Below are 22,651 nucleotides of genomic sequence, written 5' to 3' on the forward strand. Positions count from 1 at the left end.
ATGGTCCTATAGACTATTTTTTGTCTAGTGGACATTAAAATATCATTTCATTTTAAAATTAAATATTAATTGTAATTTAATAATGCAATTTTTTCTCCATGTTAATTAAACTAATAAAAGATTGAATTGCAAAACGTTAATAGTCCCATAGACTAATTTTAGTCTCGTGGACACTAAAATATCATTTCATTTCAAAATTAAATATTAATTGTAATTTAATAATGCAATTTTTCCTCCATCTTAATTAAACTAATCACGTAATGCAAGATTGAATATTAGTTATAATTTAAGATTGGATATTAATTTTTTTTCAGAAAGAAAAAGCTTTATATTATATTGAGGCAATATATACAAAATAGATATGATGGATCTGTTCAAAGATTGATGGATGATCATCTCAAAAGAGAGACAGACATAATAGATCTGATGGATTTGTTGCAAATATCGCAGAGAAGACTGATAGTCAAAATAATATAAACGCCCAGGATATTAATTGTAATTGAATATTAGTTATAATTTTTTTTCCGAAGAAAAAGCGAACTTTTTATTAAGAAAATAAAAAGTTACATTGCATATGCTGAGCATCTCTAATACTGCTGATTGATTGACCATGCAATCATTCACAACCTCCTTGCTGTCTTTTTGTTCACTGATTCAGAGCAAAATTTTCTGAAGTATACAGCTGTATTTAATTACAGCCATTGTCCAAGTATGACCTCGCCTGAAAAGGCAGTTCTAAAAACATGTAAAAAGCATAATTTCGTGTCTTTTGGGTCTCCTCAACAGAGAGGAAAACAACCCACAAAAAATAATGATCCATAATTAACCAAGAGTTTTAATTAAGTAAAAGTCTGAGTAAAGTCTGTGCATGCAGAAAAAGAAATATGTAGATATACAGAAAACAAAAAACATCATCTGGAGATATTATGCATATGGCGGCTCCTCTGAAGATAGAACCTGTCCTTGACAGTCTTCCACTATTTTCCACCCTCCCAAAGCTTGCTGCAGACCTTCCTTAGAAAGCTTGTCCGCAGCGTCGTTGCAGTCCCTGTAGATATGGCATATTGAAAAAATGTTAAAAGATGATTTTAATACCTGTAGTTCATCCAGCATAGGTTTCAAGATTTGATTTTTGCAAGAACTTTTCCCGTTGACCCAGTTAATAACATTGAGAGAATCTCCAAAGATCTGAACAGTGAAGGTGTTTCTTTGTATAAGCCAACATAAGAGAAGTCTCAGTGCTGACATTTCGGCGAAATTGTTTGATCCTGACCCCAATCCAACTGAGGCTTTGAGGGAGTGGTTTGCATTTAGATGGATGATGATTCCTGCACCTGCTTGATTATTTTGAGAGGCTCCGTCAAAGAACGCCCATGGGATGCCTTCTTTGATTTGCACTGTCTTATTTATATTTTGAGGACTTTTTTCTTCAGGTTCTGGAATAGAAGTGTATATGGAAACCGCTTGAGTGGCAGTAACATATGGCTGTGATCCCTTATCTTGGAAGATAGTTCTATTTCTAGCTAGCCAGACTCCCCAGCAGATGATGGGCGGAAGGTTTCTTAAATTTCCATTCGGATATTGCTGCCACCATTTTGACCATGCCTCGTCCAGGTTCCCGTTCCCCCACTGAAACTTTTTATTCAACAATTTTTCTACCTCTCCCCAAATTTTTGAAGTTTCAGAGCAATGTAGAAACAGATGGGAAATTGTTTCCTCTTCATTCTTGCATAGGGAGCACCTCCCAGGACCATACATGTATCTAGCCTGGAGAATGTCCCAAGTTGGAATTTTCCTTCTGAGGAGACACCAGAAAAAGAGTCTGGCCTTCGCTGGGCATTTAAGCTTCCAAATTTGTTTTGACCACCACTCGGGTTCTCCCCACCCTTTTCTAGATTGAATGAACTTGTATCCGTCTTTTGGGGAGTAATCTCCAGTTTCTCCATGGGCCCAAATCAGACTGTCCGGACTGTCTTTTAACCTTACATTGGAGCGAACAAGTTCTTGAGTGAAAGAATGCCATTCATTCCACCACCTCTGATCCAGCTGCAAGTCCCCTCCATCTTTCCATGCCTGACTCCATATGTTCGAATGACCTACCTTTTCCACCTGGTCTAGAGTAAAGATGTTTTTTCCTTCTAAATGTCTAATTAGTCCAGGTGATAAAGCATAGTTCTCGTTGCATCCTATCCAGGGATCTTTCCCAATCTTCAGATTCCTACCATTCCCAACCTTCCATGCCAAACCTTGCTCAATAACCTTGAAAGATTCCACTGTTGCCTTCCATATCACCGAGGCATTCTGCTTGCTCTTTTCCGGGATTCTTATCCAATCCTCCAATGGAACCGGGTCTATATATTTTCTTTTTATCACTCTAGTCCATAAGTTCTCCATCTTTATAAGTCTCCAACCCGACTTTGCTGCCAGAGATAGACTAAAATCAGGGAGATTTTTGATCCCCCAGCCGCCCCATTCCTTAGACCTTGCCACTTTGTCCCAACCCACCCATGGAAAGACCGAGTTTTCCTTGGAGCCATCCCATAAGAATCTGCTACAAAGTCTTCTGATCTTTTCCATAATACCTTTGGGGACCCACGTTAGTGCAGCCCAGTATACTGGTATGGCCAAAAGCACTGATTTTATAAGAGTCAATCGCCCCGCTCTCGAGAGCCATCTGAAACTCCAGTGCGAGATCCTGGATTCGATCTTTGCAATCAGCCAGTTCCAGTCCTCCTTCTTGTAGGCGTTTGGCTTTAGCCAGAAGCCTAAGTACTTGAAAGGAAGTTCCAAAGTACTATGCTGGAAAGGTAAGACAGATTGAAGCCTTTCCCTCTCCTGGGCTGCTAAACCTGTCATTATCAGCTGGGATTTCCTGTGGTTTATCTGCATGCCTGTTGCTTTCAGAAATAGATCTAATATAGATTTTAATTCCTTTATTTCATTTTGCTCAGTATTTGTGAAGATCAAAATATCATCAACAAAAAGGAGATGAGAGATAAATAAATTAGTAGCTACTTCAATACCTTTTACCTTCCCCTCCCTTCTGGCCTTGTGGATCAGCTGGCTGAGACCCTCTGCAACTAGCAGGAAAAGAAGAGGGGACAAGGGGCATCCCTGCCTCAGACCCCTTTGGCCTTTGAAAAAAGGAGTAGCTGCTCCATTGATGAGTATTGCATAACTCACATTCGTGATACAGCCCATGATCCAACTGATGAAGGCAGGTTTGAAGCCGAGATGAGTTAGAAGCAGCCTGAGATATAGCCAATTTATCCTGTCATATGCTTTTGATAAGTCAATTTTGATAACAACACCCTTCTTATTCTTCAGTCTCACACTATGCATAACCTCCTGAGCAACTCCTATGGCTTCATGAATTTGTCTACCCGATAAGAACCCGAATTGCTCCATTGAAATATGGCGAGACAAGATTGGTTTGATTATGTTCGCTATCACTTTTGCTATGATTTTATAGATACTGTTACATAGCGAGATTGGCCTGAAGTCTTCAAAACTATCCGGGACTTCCTTCTTTGGAATGAGGGCTATAAAAGTGGCATTAAAAGGGCTGTAGACTTCACCTCTTTTCCTGGCCTCCTCTACCACTTCTGTGATTTCCGCCCCTATTAGATCGAAGAAGTGGAGGAAGAGTTCTATGGACCATCCATCTGGTCCAGGGCTTTTCTCTTTTGCCATTGATTTTATTGTAGATTCCACTTCCTCCTTTGTAACCTCACAATTTAGGTCCTCCGCTTCATCCTCCTCCAAGAATCTTGGGAAACATTGAGCTGTCTTTATCACTTCAGCGATTGTGGTCTCTCCGGGGTCTGTAAAAAGCTTTTGGAAGTGTCTTTGTCCTAAATCAGACAAGAATTTGAAAGTCTGCACCTCCCTTCCTTCTTCATTTTTTAGGGCCCAAATAGTGTTTGACGATTTCCTTCCTTTGGCATAGTTGTGGAAAAACCTAGTATTTTCATCCCCCGCTTTAAGCCAGATTGCTCTACTCTTTAGTCTCCATTCCTCTTCTTTATCCAGAAGAATTTTGGTCTTAAGTTTCTCCAGATGAAGAATTTTATCCTTTGTAGCCTGCGTCAAATACCCATCCTCCTCTATGCTTTCCAGCTTTTTGAGCTCCTCACATATCTTGGTGAAGTTCTCGTTCTGGGCTTCCTTTCTTGCCTTTGCCCAGCTTATGGTGGCTTTCTTCAGCCTTTTGAGATTTTCCATAAACAAGAAACCTTTGTCCTCGGGTGCATTGTCTTCCGGATGCTTCCATGTTTGCTTGAAAAGATTGGAAAAAGACTCATCTTGTAGCCAAGATGAATTGACTTTGAAAGGAGCAGGGGGCTTAGGGGGAGGGGAAGAGAATTCCAAAAATACAGGGAAGTGATCTGACAGCCCTTCTTCTTCAATCCATTGTCGAAACATTGGAATCCTGACAGCCAACTCATCATTTATGAGAAAACGATCTAGCCTTTTTGCCACTCTAGCATCCCCTGTTCTCCTGTTCCTCCAAGTCGGCTTTAATTTAAGCAGATTTATGTCGATTAGATTGTTAACAATGAACATATTTAAGAAGTAGTCTGTTAGGGGGTCTTCCCTGGCCGAAGGACCCCAAGCCTCCGCTCTGCCAATAGAGAAATTTAAATCCCCTCCTAACACCAAGTTTTTGCCCTTCAAGAAAGATTTTGACATCAGGTCGTTCCAGAAAGATACCCTATCCTGACAGGGTCCATAAACATTGCAGATGGATAGTGGAAAGGCAAGCTCTGAGGTCTGAACTTCCATTCCCATAGCCTGCTTCGTCCCCCACTGATTGCAAACCTTTATTCTTCCTTCCTTATAGCCTATTGCCAACCCCCCAGAGTGGCCTTCTGAATCAATTGCTATGAATCTCCAACCAGGCAATAGGGCATTTAAAGCTAACTCCACTTCAGCTCCTCTTCCAAGGGTCTCTTGGAGAAAAAGGATGTCAGTTTTTGAGTTAAGAACCATCTCCCGTAGAGCCAGTTTTTTGGGTTTACTGGCTAACCCCCTACAGTTCCAAGAGGACAAGATCATTTTATAACCTCTTCCGGGGCCTGCACTGCTCTAAGAGCCCCAGTGATAGTCTGTTGTAAATATTAGTTATAATTTAAGATTGGATATTAATTGTAATTTAATAATGCAAATTTTGCCACCGTAAATCAAGAGTGGATATTAATTGTAATTTAATAATGCTAATTTTTCCTCCGTAAATGAAGATTGGATACTAAGTTAGGAGATTGGATATTAATGGTAATTTAATAATGCAAAATTTTCCCACGTAATTCAAGATTGGATACTAAGTTACGACATTGGATATTAATTGTAATTTAATAATGCAAATTTTTCCCACGTAAATCAAGATTGGATATTAAGTTATGAAATTAGTTATTAATGGTAATTTAATAATGCAAATTTTTCCCACGTAATTCAACATTGGATATTAATTGTAATGTAATAATGCAAAATCTTCCCGATATTAGTTGAACTAATCACGTAATTCAAGATTTGATATTAAGTTTATTGAGTTGGAGTCTTAATAGTTCGATCTTTGATATTAAGTTTATTGAGTTGGAGTCTTAATAGTTCGATCTTTCGATGAGCCAAATTTTTAGAAAATAAAAAAATTGAACCCGACGTGAATCGAACACGCAACCTTCTGATCTGGAGTCAGACGCGCTACCATTGCGCCACGGATCCCTCTTTTCAAGAGAGTAAGAATACTTCCATTGGAATAAGCATTTCGGAAACAAAATTGCAGCGAGCGTGGATCGAACTTGAAATTCTGATGCGATATATTTTCTTTTACTCCGAAAGTTGATTTTTTTTTGTGTTCTTCCAAGTCTGATTTCGAAGAGAAAAAGCCTTATTCTGATCTGGAGTCAGACGCGCTACAATTGTGCCAGGGATTCCTTGCATTGAAATTTTGAGATGATACATTTTCTTTCTTTTTCAGAAAGCCTGATGCATGTGGGGAATAAATGCAGTGAGCGTGGGTCGAACACGCGATCTAGAATTGAGCTCCACCGAGGGGTCTTTATTGCACAAATAAGGAGGTAATATATATCAACGGTGTGTATGGCTAAGCCTTGACTTTAAAATTACATCATTATCATCACTCTATTTTTCCATAAATTTTAGAATTACACATACATGCAAAGTAACTAAGATTTCTTCCCGACCACATCTACAAAGTAAAGAAAATCACCCCACTGAGAAGCAAAGCACCTCACTTCTCTACCTGCAATTGCAATGCATATGTATAGCATATACCTTTTAAATTGATTATGAAAAGAAAGAAGTCTTGTGACTTAGCCATGGTATCTATTCAAAAGCGTTTGGGTGATACTTTTGTTAAACCACTTGAGGAAGTTGTTTTTATAGGGTACTCTTATATCTCTTATAGTTATGTTATTTCCATGAGGTGACCTTATTCTAAGGGGCTTTCTAATTGATTGATTTTTTGTATTTGAATGTACCTTTTTATCTATTTGTTCATTTTCTATTGTAAAGATGTATTTCTAACTTGATATGTTTCACTTATATAAGCTTGGGATCTTTCATCATACTTCTTTCCAAAGTATCTTTCTCTCTTTGTTTTTCAACCATGATATGTTAATATTTTTATAGCGTTGTTGGCATAGAATTGTTCTTTGAATATTAATAAGAGGTATGGCTATGTTGTGTGTCTTCCATAGTCACAAACATTATTCAGTTTCACTTTATATCTTGAACTAGTGAATGAGCTATTAATTATTTTCCAAGGCATATTCACTTTTGCGATCCAACAATTAATCTTAATTTGGGGTGAACCTAAAACTATGTTTTCTATGTCCTCCATAATCACATCCTCCCTCTCACACATTTTGGATAATTAAGGTTCTTGAATTCCACATGAATAATATTTTGTTCAATCCAATACCTCCCTTCCCTATTCCATCCCTTATTCTTATGTTTAATAATCAACTCCAATTGCAGTTCTTTGATCTCCTCAGTCAATGTTTATCCTCTCAATCTTTCTATATTTTATATGTTTCGCTATCCTCTTATGCCTCTATCAAAATGGTTGATTGCCTTACTATTGACAAGATGGAATATTTCACCAAAGAGACAAGCGATTCAATCCCAGGAAGAGGCCCAATTATACTCTTCCTTATTTTTTGTAGTTAAATCATTCAGATTGATGGCCTAGTAACTGCTCTTTATGGGCTTTAAAGAGTGTGACTATTTTTCCTTTGTTATATTCTTTCTCATATTAATGCTAAACTAATTTACTCTTTAAAACATGAATTAAACTGAAACTATTTGTGAAATAAAATATGTCAAATCTGACATACTAGAATTAGTTCATGTTTACTGAAAGAATAATACAGTAAATCCATTAAAGCTATAAACAATGAAAGATTATTTAAATCAAATGAAAAAATGATAATTGTTTTGGTTTAAATTATTCAAACAACTATTCTAGTATATAGAAGAAACAAACACACACTGAATAATTGAACCATACATGTTTCTTCAACACATATCCATGGAATTGTAATTTAGAGAAATATTCATGTGAAAATCCACATAGTATAATTAAGTATCTCCATTTTTGTCAAGATTGGCTTCTTACTATTAAAGAATCTCTTCAAAATAGTTCTTGTAAGATCTTTACATCAATTTTCATAATCCCCTTCTGTACTCTCTACTGAAGTAAATACTAAAAACTCTAACCCTCTAGAAATAATGATTCAAATCACCCCCACCCCCTCCTCCCCTCCCCCATCTACAACCAAAACCTCTCATGTGTGAGTGTCTACTCACACACACATGCTTTCAAAATTTGATTAGGTGGAGCAAGGCTCCATTCATGAAACTATATTTGTTTCTAAACTTGACTTACAACTGACACGAAGTACTTAAGTTGATGATAGTGGGGACAAATCGATGTCACCTTTCGCTTGCCACATGGGCCTCCCACTAGTCCCAAACTTGTTTGATATACTCCACCCATGGAAGAAACGTTTGCTTTATTGCTAACTCACACTCACTCAAGACATGGATAACCAATTTCAATATTTTTTTCATGTCCTTATCAAAGAATGGTAGATGGATAATGTCCTTTAAGAGGCATATGATGAGGTCTAAGAAGGGCATCGAGTCTACAAATATCATTTCTCAAAATACATCCACTTTCTCCTAAATGTTTTCATTGCAGTCTTCAACAACTCCCTAAGCATTTGCCTAATTCAATTCAGCTATAGAAGAAATGAAAATTTTATTAGTGATGTGTTTGACTATCCCCCATAAGCTAATACATTATTTATGACCTTGCCTAGATCCTCTTCTAAATCCTTGACGATTTCATTCCAAGGAATGATCATAGCATGATTTTTTATTAATTCCTTGTTATCCATCTTGAGACTCTAGGAATTCTGATTAGTATTCCTTAATTCTTTGTAGGGTCTCTTCGATCTCAGCTTTCTTAGCTTCTACAATTCCACTTGGTCGAATGACTTGAACACTTCATTATGGAAAAGTTGAAGTTCTTGCATCCTACAAAATAATCCTTTGTGGGCTTTCTTCAAATTTTCCAACACTTTGAGTGTCAACGGCTTGAGCTCTTTTTCTCCCCTCAATTCAAATGCTTGAGACTCTAGGTGTTCCTTAAGCATGGATAGCTCTAAATGGTGTTGTTCTTCTACCTCCTACAACTCTTTCCTCATATATCACCCTTGTCACTACCACACGCTGGAAAACTTCTTCCTTATAGAGGTGAGCTTTTGATTGTATATTTCATGAAGCTATTATACCTCTACTTTGTGTTTCTCATCTAAAGTCATAAGACATATTTTACCTCGTTATCCTAACTTAAATTTGTTCCTCCAAGGATGAAACCAACACTTTCTATTAATCCAAAGCACCTGCTAGATCTTCCATCAAAGAAGTGTTTTGTTCAACAAATGATCGCAACACTAAAGTGATCTCAAAAACTCTCCTCTTTGAAGCTGGACTTGAAATATCCAAACGTTTTTCTTCATTACCATTATGACATCAAGTGTGGCACCCATTTTTTTCCTCTTATCACACCACTTCAATATTCGTTGGCTTTGTTTGCTATAAAAATATTCTTAAAGGGACATTATATGCTCTTCGTTGTTCTTGGACCTTTCAAGCTCCAAACCTATGGGAAAATGCACTCCTGTAATAATTTCCATTAAGGTCATGGGAGTGTTAGGTTCCTATGACCCACATTCCTTTTCCCTTCGGCATACATCTTCCTTTTCATTTTTTATTTGTGCTTTGACTTTCTCCTGCCTCAAATATGCATCCTCCCTAAGTTGGTCATCCTCTTGCTCTCGTTTTAGTCACTCTTCCTCTTCCTTCCTTATTCTACCCTTATTTATGTATTTCTCCTTTGTAATGTTTGATTCTCTTCCTCTATTGCTCTAGCATGAGTGAATGCTTCTTTTTTTCCTCAACCCTTTCATATTTATTTCTAACTTCCTCATTTTGTGGGCCATCTAATATTGCTCCTTCTTCTCATTCTCCTCCTCAAGCCTCTTGCATTCTTCCAACACCCTCTTTTCTTCTTTTATTCTTGCTCTAAAGACTATAGTCTTAAATGTTCTAGTTTGACTAGAAAAATTCTTATCCTCTTGAATACCTCCTTGTATGATTGTATGCATGGATAAAAAAACCTCATCTAGGAGTTCTGAATGAGCATATGGCCAATTGAATCTCACTGCTTGATTATGTTGCTTGAAAATCAGCTTGGGATCATGCTTCTTAAGCCCGCCAATATAGAGGTTTAGTTCCAATATGCAATGGGTATCACTTTTGGCATGTGGATACTTTTACAAAATAAGCACGCCTATCTTGATTTAGTATGGCGTGAATAGGTGCTTATTGTTGCTAGCTAGTATTAAGTTGAAAAAAACCACCATCGTTTGGAGGACCACTTCTTTGATGGCTAGTTGGTCCATTACATATTTGGGAAATAGGTGAGTGCAATTGATGGCTTTGTAAATATGGAAGAATGTATGGTATTCCACCATGTACCAATTTCCAGTGAGAGCATTCACCTCCTATGTTTCCTAAGATAACTTGGAATAGGCTTGTTAAAATCAATTGATGTAAGGGGGCCTTGAATTTATCACAAAGTTACAAAAAAGTGGGGCTTGTACTTGAAATCCTACTAGGGAAAAAAGTAAACGTGCATAGGTGTTCAATGACATTGTGATGCTCTAGTTCCATCCTGTTAGGTAAACTTGAGTAAGGGGAAGAATTAATGTTGATTGAGTCATAATGGTAGTGGTTTTGGGCATGTGGTTGATGTACCCATGGTTTTTTTTCGCATGGGATACAAGTGATGGAGCCTCTAAAAGGTCGAGAAGAACTTTATTGTAATGTAACCAGCTGAAGGCTCACTTGGTCGGCTTAGCTAGGGTTTTGGATAAAAGCTAATGGAATTCCATTAGACTAAGTTTTTTCAGAGTTAGGGTTTTCCCAAGGTAAAATGTGTACATTATATGTTTATTATTTGTATGTTGTTGTGTTATTAATTTTCTTTGGTCAATTTTTACATTTGGTATCAAATCCAGATAGAAGCATTTATTGCCAAGGGTTTATAAGACTTGATGAATGAAGCATCATGTAAGGTTTAGTGTTGCATGTTGATAATGGTAGGTCGCTGCAACACAAGAAGAAGTCCAAGAACTAGACTCGTCACGTAATAACAAGAAGATAAGATTGATATACTTTTCTAGGGAATGGGATTCAAAATGGCGTCTGATGATACCATATTACACTGCTTGCATATGTGTGTAAAATCCTAGGTTCTTTTTGGCGATCCTCATGATGGAAGAGTAATTCCAAGTGTTTTGGTCGAAACTCATGTTTTTCGAACAAGTTGACATAGCGAATAGATATGCCGGAAAGCGTGAAGTTTGAAGTTGCCTCTTTAAGATAGTGAAGGATCGAAGCATAAATCTTGGGAGAGTCAAGTCTGGAAATATTCGATTTGTATGGATTGATCAGAGTCATAGTAGAGCCACAACTAGCGAGGAATGATTAAAGGCAGGGAGTTTGAAATTAAATTCACGCATTTAAAGCTCGATAGGTTGGATTTTACAAATCCCCGATGACCAGGGTTGTGGATTATAGAATAGAGAGAAACAACAAATAATATCATTCGCGTAGTCTAAGGAGGTGGAGGAGTTTCCCAGAAAGTTATGGAAATTCCACTTATATTTAGAGAAAATCCGGCAAGGATTTTTGTAAATCCAAATTATAGTTGTTAAACTTCAAAATTTTAGGTGTCTTAGATGTTTTTGATAGTGCTGAATCCATTTCTACCATCAAAAACATGATTTAAACACTGCTTCTACAAGATTTTTTGAATTCTTTTTTCCCGGATTCCAGCCACTTTTGGTTGTCCGGGCAATTCCTCCGCCTCGTTAGATGACTCCAATATCATTTCCTAAAAACAAAGAGCGATGAAATGAAAGGTCGGTGGGGAAGCGTAGCTGGAGTCCATGGCGATAGATCATTTGTTGATCCTTTTCTTTCTCAGCGTGCATGTCAAATACATGCAGTTAGAGAAATTTTGGTGTAGGCCAGGTTTTCCTTAGAAGGTTGGGTTCTCCTAGGGTAAAACGTGTGCATTATGTGTTTATTGTTTGTATGTTGTTGTGTTAATTTTCTTTCGATTATTTTTTACATATCCCATACTCTGAAATGCACTACCTACACAAATAATGTCTATTAGGTAAGCTGACATATAAAAACCCTTGCCCTATCCTTGGGGAATATTTCAATAGTATAGGGTGACTATAAAGATGGAATATTCCATAGTATAGGGTGACTATAAAGATGAGTGATTGGAGACTTCCACAATTTGTCATATTGTTAGTGATGTCCGAAATCATACTCTGTAAAAAGTGTGATATGTCTCATTTAATGATAGGTGAACATTTCGGATGGTGACTCCATCCATCATCAGGGACCACAGAGAGCCTTATGGGTAAACGAGTGCTGGATAGCCTTTTTTATAGGGCCAATAGGTGAATTTTGGATTAACGGTAAAAAATTATAAATAAGTAATATATGACCAATTTTTTTGAGACCAAAGATTATTTGAATTAATTAAATAACCATATTTGGCCAATAATAAGTATGATTGGGTGATTTTTGATCTGCTAATTTTAGAAATTTAAATAGAAACGTTATTAAAAGTATATTTTATTTTTATATAATAATAGTAAATTAGGAATTAGTTAGGAATTAAGATTTATTATTTATTTTATTTATTTAAAAATATAATTAAATGAAAGTCAAAGAATGCACTATTAATGAGAAATGGGTCCATTTAAATATATAATGAGATCATAAAAGCAAGAAAGGTCAAGGGGGGTCAACGAGAGACATTCATGATGACTAGGAGAGATGAGGAATATAGGATTAAATTAATAAAGGGAGTTTAAAGAAATTAAACTGGAGAAAATTAGGAGTAAAGGTGAAGATATAAATGGAAGAAGAAATTGTAAGGGTTAATATAAAATAAGGGGGTAAATTTAGATAAAGAAATTCAAAATATCATCAAAAAAATTTAAGATGAAGGAAGGGATAAAGAGGAGGGAGACAGGGATCAAGAATGGGATTAAACTGGAGAAAATTAGGAGTAAAGGTGAAGATATAAATGGAAGAAGAAATTGTAAGGGTTAATATAAAATAAGGGGGTAAATTTAGATAAAGAAATTCAAAAGATTATCAAAAAACTTTAAGATGAAGGAAGGGACAAAGAGGAGGGAAACGGGGATCAGGCATGGGTATTCATTGGGTGAGATGGTGGATGATAGGTTTCCAAGAATGGTTGAGCTTATAACCATACTCTATGTTAGTTATTGGGGTTCTTCTCGAATTCACACTTTTTACACAGTATGATTCTAGAAATCACTAACAAGACTATAAAGATGTTTTCAGACAAAATTGTTCCCCAATTGAAAAATAGAACCCTTGTCACTCATCTAGTTGATGAGTAAGACCCATTCCAACTTGAGGTTAGTTGTGTCTTTCTCATTGTATAGTAGATATACCATGGTAGTGGTGAGCCTATAAGCTCAACAAAGTTTATTAATTGGATAAATCCTTTGGATTTTTTAAAATTATTTTAAATATCCCATTCCTTAACTTTCTTGACCTATTGGGGTTTCTCCTTCATATAATTATATAGGAACTCTTGGCTAGATAAAGCTCTGGGTCTCTGAACATAGAGATATTTTAATGTCTTGTGACTTATACAAACATATAACACTATCATTGCTCGCAATGGTGTGAGACTAGAGTTGTATATGGTCAATTATCCATATTACTATGTCTTAGTAAGGTAGGATGGTTGGATGGGAGGCTACATAGATGAATACATGATTTTTTTTAAGTTTTACATTTTCTTTGAAGTCCTAATCATCTTTAGGAGGATATTCGTCCTTAGTATATCCATCCATTGTTTGACAACACCCATGCTCATGGTGTAGTTTTCATATCTCAAAATATTGTAAATAGATACCCAATCCAATTGGTTTGTTATTCTATGGTTGTTGAGTTTCTGAGAATAATATTGGATTTGGATTTTTGTTTCCTTTGAATGTGAAATCCTTGGATCCATTATCTTTAGTATATTTTACCATTGAACTATGAGCTTTCAACACGGTGCTTTCTAGATTCCTACATAATGGGGAAACCCTAAAATTGTTAAGCAATGGAAATGTTAATGCAAAGAATGCCACCAAATGCATCACATAATAAGAATACCAAATTAATAATCATGAGAGGGAGTAGATTACATTTACTAAATTGGGATGGATGACAATTAGGACAAGGTCTACATAGGAAAAAATTATTTTTTATGAACTCCTCAAGCAACATAAACTTGAAACTTGAGAATAAAAATGACTAAAACTAAACTCTATAGAGAATTTGTTAGTATAATTAGGGTTATCTTGGTGTAAATGTCAAACTTATTGCAATTAATTTTGGTGCATGCCATGGATGAGCATGCCTTGCTATCACACGCCGTAAAGGTCAGTGGAGGGAAGGTTAGCAGGGAAATTTTGAATTTCATAATGATGGAAAAGTATTCATGTACAATCTGATAATAGGGAAGAGTGGACGACTAGGAGAAAATTAGGAAGGAGAACAAGGATGGCATCTGGTAGAGATACAGGGCATGAGCTAGTCGAAGGGATTATGGCTAGACAATATCAAAGTATCCCACTACTACCCATTATGCCTAAACATAGTCTTAGATCATCATTTTCCCTTCAATTTCTAAGATGTATTTGTTGTTATTCACATGCTCTATGTTAATGAAACTATTGAAGGAAAAATCATGCAAGTAGCACAAACTTCAAGTATTAATTTTGCATGGTATGTGCATCTATGGGTCACTTACCCCATGTTGATTCATTTTTTGTAATTTTTTCTTAGTTTTCTCAATGCACCATTTGAGTGAGGCTGCAACCTCGTTCAGATTGGATCATTATATTATTTTTCATCTATCTTGATGCTTTCAAAGTGGAAAAATTGGAGGAATTCACTCACATGACCTTTTTTACTAGCGGGAACTAGTTTGGGAAATTGAGCTCTGGAAACTTACGGGATCATTTTGATGCATCAAACGAAATTTTTTGGGGGTAAAATGTTGTCACTTTAGTGCAACACCATTTTTTCTTATTCGACACATAGAAACCTTTCCAACAATGCAAGAATCACCTCATTTAGAGATTTTATGCAGAATGTATTCCACTTGAGAGTTGACCTTCCTATTTTAACCACCATAATTCGAGAGGATGCCACTTTAGCCCCCCATTATTCATGGAAAAGGGGCTAGACACATGATTATGATGATGAAGAATCTAGAAGAGTCCATATTGTAACTCTAGTTAAGAGTTGAAGGAGTCAAACCTAACCAATAGTAGGCTATCGGGTAATGTTATAACCGACCCACTAGGAGGAGAAGGGGTTGTATTCTTTTCAAGTGCATTTTGTTCCATAGATGAGTAGAGTAACCAAGAAAGATAGGGAGAGTGCACACAAAGAGTATTTATTGGTGGAAAAAATGAGGAATAGGTTGAGACCTTGGGATCAGGCACAGGGGCCAACAAAGGCTTTATCATAGTCTAGTGTAACACTGACATTTTCACCTTACTTAGAAAGAATAAGGCATCTCGCCAGAGATGCACCACGACCTTACTTAGTTAAGGGGATGGAACCAAGCATCAAGAGAAGTCACATGGAACTATTAATACTCATTAAACATAGAACCAAGACATCGGAGATACAATCATAACATCTTAAGCATTCAAAAGGAACATGTACTATGCATATGCATTCATAACAAAAATTTTAAAAGGGGCACATAAATTCACACAAGAAGACTCTCATATATCCTTGCAACTTCCTCTTTCATTAGTTCCGACAACACAACATCTATACATTCGGCTCGAAAGCCCCATCGATAGAACATAGACTAGCAATATACGATATTACATGACCAAGACAATATAGAATAGTGCAGGCTCAATAGGCTCCACGACAACATTTTGGTACACTTCTCCCTTTTTCTCCTCGTCTGGCTTTTACTTTAGCATTTTTAAACACTTTTCTCACTTGGACTGCTACTTTGCCCTTGGATACTTCGTTCTTTCCTTTTCACCTTCCTCTGTTTCTTGTCTTTGTTTGCTTCCTTAGCTGTCAGTGAACATTCTAATTCGAATACAACTGCATGTGCCTTGATTTCCCTGGTCAATCTCTCACAACTACCAAACTTCCCCAAAGCTTTCTCCTTCCTCGACTACCTTCTTCACGAATTCCGATCGGTCAAATTTGTTCAAAAGGTTGTCAAATGTCAAAACTTGTTAAACTTAGTTCTCAAAATGAAGGAACCAATGGGCCCTGACCATAGTCCATTGAATCATCCCTGAGTCAATAATTTGCTGGTGTTGCTGGTGCTTGCTCCTGTGTTTCTCCCCCTTGGCTTGTTCCTTCAAATGAATGAACCAACTCTGGAGTGGAATCAATGGTTTCATTCTTAAACTGTGTGTATTCAGCTAGTGTTACATGTCATGAGCCTATGAGAGTGCTTTCTTGATCGATGAACTGTGCTGCGAGTTCAGTCGTTGGTTGGGTAGGGCATGTCATAAAAAGGGTATTCCATTGGGTGCCTGCCTCCTCATTGATTTTTTGGGGCATCTGAAGTGATCCTATGTTGGCAACTTAAGGTCTCAGAGTAGACTCTTAGTCTTGCTCGATTCATCCTCAATTTATTGGATATGGATTTCGATGGCATCCACCTGTGCTAGGATCTCCCTCCGATGCGTTTTGTCTTTGGTACCCATGGATTTGTTGAAGAGGTGATTAGCTTGATGGTGAAGTGGTTAAACTAGTTGATTTTTCTTCGCAATGTAGCCTGGCCAGTCACGAACTTGTGCTAAGAGTCCTTGAGCTTCCTCCGTAGCCTGGAAAATAGAGCTTTTAAGACAAGTCACTTTCATAATTTTTTGGTTGATCTCGTTGGCATATTGTGTTGTTGGATCTGATAGCGGCCTCAAAGCGATGACAATAATTCTTTTGAGATCTTTGTTCACCAAGATGAGATCAGTACAAATACTTTTAATATGGTCGCAACACATGGAAAGGGTGCATGCCAAAAAATATTCTAGTGCATCTATTATGATTTCAAAAATTGAGGGTGAAAGAGCTTGGCTCTTTGAGGTAACTTCCTCAACCTATGTCTATAGTGCCTACTTCTCCTAAAGAGTTTGGTCTCTTTCTGCTGCTATCAAGAGAAATTGTTTCTTTTGTTGCTCGTGTTTTGTTGCCAAATTGTTTTGCAATGCCTTTGTTTGGCATGAAAACAATTGAATGAAAGTGAACAGTTGGGGAGACAACCAATTCTGGAGGTCATCAGAGGTCATAGTGATGGGTCCAGGGTATCGACTTTGTAATTGTTGGTTGTTGGAAATTTATTTCTCAGACTGCCTTGTGTTGAGGTCTCTCATTGCGAGGGTTCAATGGTTTGAGTACCAATATGGGCTAGGCTGGACTATGGTGGTGGCAAAGAGATGGGATTGAGAGTTAGGGGTGAGGTGTGTTTCCAAGGTATAAAAGTTAGTAGGTTGAGTGGTGATCGTTAGTAGGCCTGATTCAAGTAGTAAAGATAACAGGTACGTTGTAACGAGCTCCTCATTTAAAGGGTGAACTACAAGTGCCTCATTTTTATTACCCGTAAAGGGATGGATAACAATCTACCCCCATTTCCAATTCAGTAACCAATGGAGTTCCAGATGGAGGAATGTATGAGATAGTGGCTGAGGTGGAGGTTGTTCACAGTGATTGATTGCACGACCTTAGGGATATGACAGAAGTGGAGGGCATATTCTCTTCAGTGATGCTCGTGCTTCCTCGTTAATAATATCAACAACTTGAGTAGAGGTGCTTTTAATCAGTTTCTTGGGAATTGACAATGGCTTGGTAGCAAGTGAGTGAGTATTCCTGATGGTGGTTTTAGTATGCGAATGAGGGCCCATTGGGGGAATTGAAGAAATTGTTGGGCTGCAGGTCAAAGTAGATGTAACAACCTTGGTGGAAATTTCATGTAATAAAAGTTAATAAAGGTAAAAATAATACCACAGGTAAGGGACACTTATTCCAAGCTGAATGCTGGGTAGGAAATCCTGGTGTGGGTGTTCATTTAAGTTTATTATGTCTTAGGAAATTGGCAAAGGCATTAAAAGGCAAAAATGCATTTTTGGCACATTTATTTATGAAAATAAAGGAAATTAGGAGAAAAGGAAGGTGAAAGGTCACAGTGATCCAAGTGGATATTGGTGGTCACCTTCCTATTCTATTTGGACCCCCAACACTGTCTCTCTCAGTTCTTTGGTTTCCTTAATTGTAGCACAATTTACTATTTTTGGCAGTTTTTCGGGTCCTAAACTTTTGAAGCCATTTTGAGGCCCTAAACGACGTTTTTAGGGAAAACGGAGAAACCAGAAATTTCCTATCATCACTAAAGAATTTTTTATGGGTCTCCTCTTCGAAATCTTTGAAACGAGGTATTATGATAGCTAAATTAATATCGTATGCCAAATATATGACCTCGGGAAGTTGATGTACCAATTTACCCAAATGGGGCCCACAGTTTTGGTGCTTCATCTCTTAGAGTTAGGTTTTTGGATGTTTAGGGTTTTCCATTCTTTCTCAATAATAAATAGGCCTTTGAGCCTCATTCTAACACAATTCATAGGCATGTAGCCACCACATCTCTTCTCAGAGATAAGCTACCATCGCCCGAGCTAGTTTATTTCCATTATGTTTGTAAGCATATTTTAGTATTCTAATATTAATGAAATGAAATTATATTTCTGCTGCATTTCTGTATTTATGGTTATATGTGTAATGTTGTTGTGTTCCTCTTTAAGTTCGAATCAGTGGTATCAGAGAGGTCTGCTATCTTTGTTTTTCTTTGCATGTCCCCAACGAGGTTAGGGTATAAGGAGTTAGGGCTCGATATGGTTGAACCTTTGCAAGACGAGCCTCGCAAACACTGATGACCTCCCATGGCAGAATAAAAGAAAGACGAAGGGGGAGGATATCCTTTCAAAATATTGCTCGAGGAAGCTCTCAAGTGATAGAGGAATGTGATGATGGATAAGTTTGCCCAGATCCTTTGACAACTACCCATAGGCAACACATCTTCATCCAAAAGCCACTTTGGAGGCGCCACTCCTTTTAAGGTACAAGTTAACTTTGATATTCCCGTATTTGAGGGACATATATATGCATATGCCATAGATAAATGGTTGAATCTGTTGGAAGTATATTTTTCATTTCATGACTTTTCCAATCGAGAAAATGTTACTTTTGCACTTCTTAAAGTTGCCCCACACGTCAAGGACTAGTGGGAAACCTACTGTGAACAAAAGGATGAGAGGGAATCCTCACTATTTTTAGCCACACCCACTTGGGATTCTTTCCGAGATGCCATCAAGGAACAATATTAACCTATCGGGAGCTATGAAGATAAATACATAAAGTGGACCACGCTACAGCAGGGAAGGGACCAAGATGTGTCAGAGTTCACAAATGTTTTCCATACCATCAACATGAAGTTGGATATCAAGGATTATGAGTAGCATTTGGTACTCAAGTATTACGGTTGTCTACACAAGTAAATCCAGGGTGAGATGGAGTACTTGGACATCTCCTCGCTCAGCACGACATACCGATGCATTTTCAAGATTGAGCAGAAGTTTAAACCGAAGAAGTGACACTTTGGATATATGAATCTGAAGCAAGGAAAAGGTGCCCCCAAACCAAAATTAGAGGCCAAAGCCAAGGCAGGGCGACCCAGGACAACTCGCCGAAGCCGTAAGAAAATAAAAAAAACACTAAGACAAAGAAGGACACAGGAAAATGGTGTGAGTTCCATAAGAGCTTCACTTACAACAGAAGTGTGTGTCGGGCGAAGCACTCACTAGTGGTTGAGTTGAAGGCTTTTGAATTAGACGCATGTTCCGACTCTGAGTTAGAACCCAACAAGGGGAATGAGAAAGGGAAGCATATCATTGATGTGGAGCCCAGTGCCATCGTGGCCACCACTAAGATCCAGAAGAATGAGCCCGAAGATCCATAGGAGGGGAAACAGATTTTCCAATCATAGATGTGGTTGAAAGGTTCTTCGTTACAGTTCATTCTCAACAGCAGGAACCAAAAGAACCTCATTTCAGCAAAGGTCATGAAGTAGTTGGGCCTAACGATGACAACACAACCACATTTGTACACCATTCGGTGGCTTCACCAAGGACGAGATCTCCACGTTAGCTAGCAGTGTCAACTTCCCTACAACATCAAGCCCTTCACGAATGAGGTACTATGTGATGTTTCTCCTCTTGAAGTTTGTGTTGTATCATTATGACAATGATACTTGTGGAAGCGACATGTTGTATATGATTCTAAACCTTGCTATGTGATTATTACTTTGGGAAAAAATTTGTACAGGATACTAGAGGTAGCCTTGCCTACTACCATCTCTTTGATCACTGCATATAAATGCAGTAAAATCATTTCCCAAACCAAGAAATTTGTTTTCCTTATGATTTGAATTGAGGGCAAGAAGAAGGTTGCGGCCACGACTTCGAGATAGGGCTCCTCCGCATAGCAACAATAGATGGACAAGGTCATGGAGGAGTACAAGGACATTTTCGTCTCACCTACAGGGGTACCTCTCCACTATTAGGTCAAGTACTCCATCGATTTGGCCCTAGGTGCGCCACTGCCCAATGGTACGATCTATTGATGCTCTGTTCTGGAGAATGATGAGATCAAGAGGCAGATTCAAGAGTTTTTTCAAAAAGGGCACATCTGGCCAATCTCATCACCCTGTGGGAGCTCAATTATATTGGTACAGAAGAAGGATGGGACCTGGAGACTCTGTATTGACTATCAGGCACTGAATAGGATTACTGTCTAGAATAGGTACCCAATACCACAGAGTGACGAACTTCAAATCCAAGGAGGGCCTTTTCAAATGGTTGGTCATGCCTTTCTAGTTGATGAATTCCCCCAAAACCTTCATGATATTGATGGATGAAATCTTGCGAGCCTTCACCAATGCATTCATGGTGGTGTATTTTGATGACATCTTGATGTTTAGTGAGATTTGGGAAGAGAACCTCTGCCATATTTGACAGGTCCTTCAAACCCTACGACAGCACAAGTTGTGTGCCAATTTGGATAAATGCAGTTTTGGCATGACCCGGGTTCAATATCTGGGGTACATCATTGATGAGCAGGGTGTGCATGTGGACCTAGCCAAGATACAAGTCATTCGGGGTTGGTTAGCTCCAACCACGCTAAGATAGTTCCACAGCTTTCTGGGTCTTGCCAGTTTCTATCGTAGGTTTGTGTTGTGGTTCTCTGATACCACTTGGAATTTAAGTCAAGTCACCAAGGGCGGAGTGACATAATTTTTTTTTTGGTTTGAAACTCAACAGAAGGAATTTTATGAGTTGAAGCATCGCCTCTGCTATGCACCAGTGCTCACATTACTAGACTTGCAACAACCATTTGAGATTGAGACATATGCCTCCAATTATGATATTGGTGTAGTTCTTACTCAGAAGGGGCATCTAGTGGCTTACCACAATGAGACAATTTCAAACACAGTCTGAAAGTATCCCACTTACGACAAGAAATGTATTCCATTGTGCACACATGTCGTCGATGTAAGAATTACATTCTGTGGAAGGAAATGGTCATCCACACAAACCACTGATCCTGACAGTTCATATAGACACAAGGGAAGTTGCAGAACTATCGCCATCAGAAATGGTCTACATACCTACAATAATTCCATTTGAACATTAAGTACAAGAAGGGCAACACCAATAATGTTGCAAACTGCCTTAGCCGACCATCAGTCATGGCGTTGATCATCGTGCTCGACTCCTATGGGAATGAGACTTTGAGGTGTCTGCATCTTTATGAGTGCGATCTAGAATTTCGCAACATATACTAGACACTCCTAGAAGGTAAGCAAGTTCAAAATTTTCACCTCCAGGATGCACTGTTATCCCACTTGGGAAAAATTTGTGTTCCTTCAAGCAAGAACACTAAGATTATTTGGGAGGCGCATTACAATTGGGTTGCTGGAAATTTCGGAGTAGAGAAAACAATGGCAGTACTGCAGAAGTATTTTTATTGTTCGAATGTTCGTCAAGATGTTGGGAGGTACATTAAACCCTGTAGTACCTGCATCATTGCCAAACCAACCATCAAGAAGCAAGGCCTATATACTCATCTACCTACTCCTAGTCGAATTTGGGAATCCATCTCCATGGATTACATGTCGGGACTTCCTTCTACTAAGCATGACAACGACTGTGTTTTCGTGGTCATCGACAGATTCTCTAAGATGGCCATTATGGCAGCCTGCAAGAAGAGTATCATAGTAGAGGCCACTGCTAAGCTCTTCTTTGAGCTAGCGTGGGTACACTTTGGGATTCCATGGTCCATTGTATTTGATCGGGATAGAAGATTCTTAAGTGAATTTTGGTCAAGTATCTATTCGATGTTGGATACCAAACTCACTAAGTTCATGACTTTCCATCCCCAAACTGATGGCCAAATAGAAGTCGTCAACAGGATGATCGTACACATTTTGCGCATGTACAACTCAAAACATCCACACACATGGGATGAAAGCCTCTCCTATGTCCAGTACAGCTACAACAGAGCTCTCCATAGTTCAACGGGCCATAACCCCTTTGAGATAGGGCTGAGATTTCAGCCATTATGTCCCATTGATGTGGCCCTACCATTTGCAGCTACTCGGGCATATTCGGCTCATGTCCAATTCGAAGCTGATAGGGCTAACAACTTCATTGAGCATGTTCAACACATCCACCAACAGGTCCATGATATTTGAAAGAATAACTTCGGCGTAAATCACATGTAGACAGACATTTGTCGACGCGTTTCGAACCAACTAGTGTGGTTCATCGTCAAGACAAGTTGAAGAAACAGATCGAGCTTAGCAAGATAAATAGTCTAAGCAGAGTCTCCAACGGCTAAATTGACTAAC

The 22,651-nt window shown here is 38.2% G+C and overlaps 1 non-coding gene across 1 annotated transcript; it reads right to left on the bottom strand.

The window, feature by feature from the left end:
* Positions 1 to 5,649: 5,649 nt before the first annotated feature.
* On the bottom strand, positions 5,650 to 5,721 carry TRNAW-CCA (transfer RNA tryptophan (anticodon CCA)). Its single transcript has one exon. It is a non-coding gene; the product is annotated as a tRNA-Trp (tRNA).
* Between the last annotated feature and the right edge of the window lie 16,930 nt (positions 5,722 to 22,651).

This window comes from Pinus tabuliformis, chromosome Q (assembly GCF_031772625.1).
Source record: "Pinus tabuliformis cultivar Carrire ecotype Pingquan chromosome Q, CPIR1, whole genome shotgun sequence".
NCBI lineage: Eukaryota > Viridiplantae > Streptophyta > Pinopsida > Pinales > Pinaceae > Pinus > Pinus tabuliformis.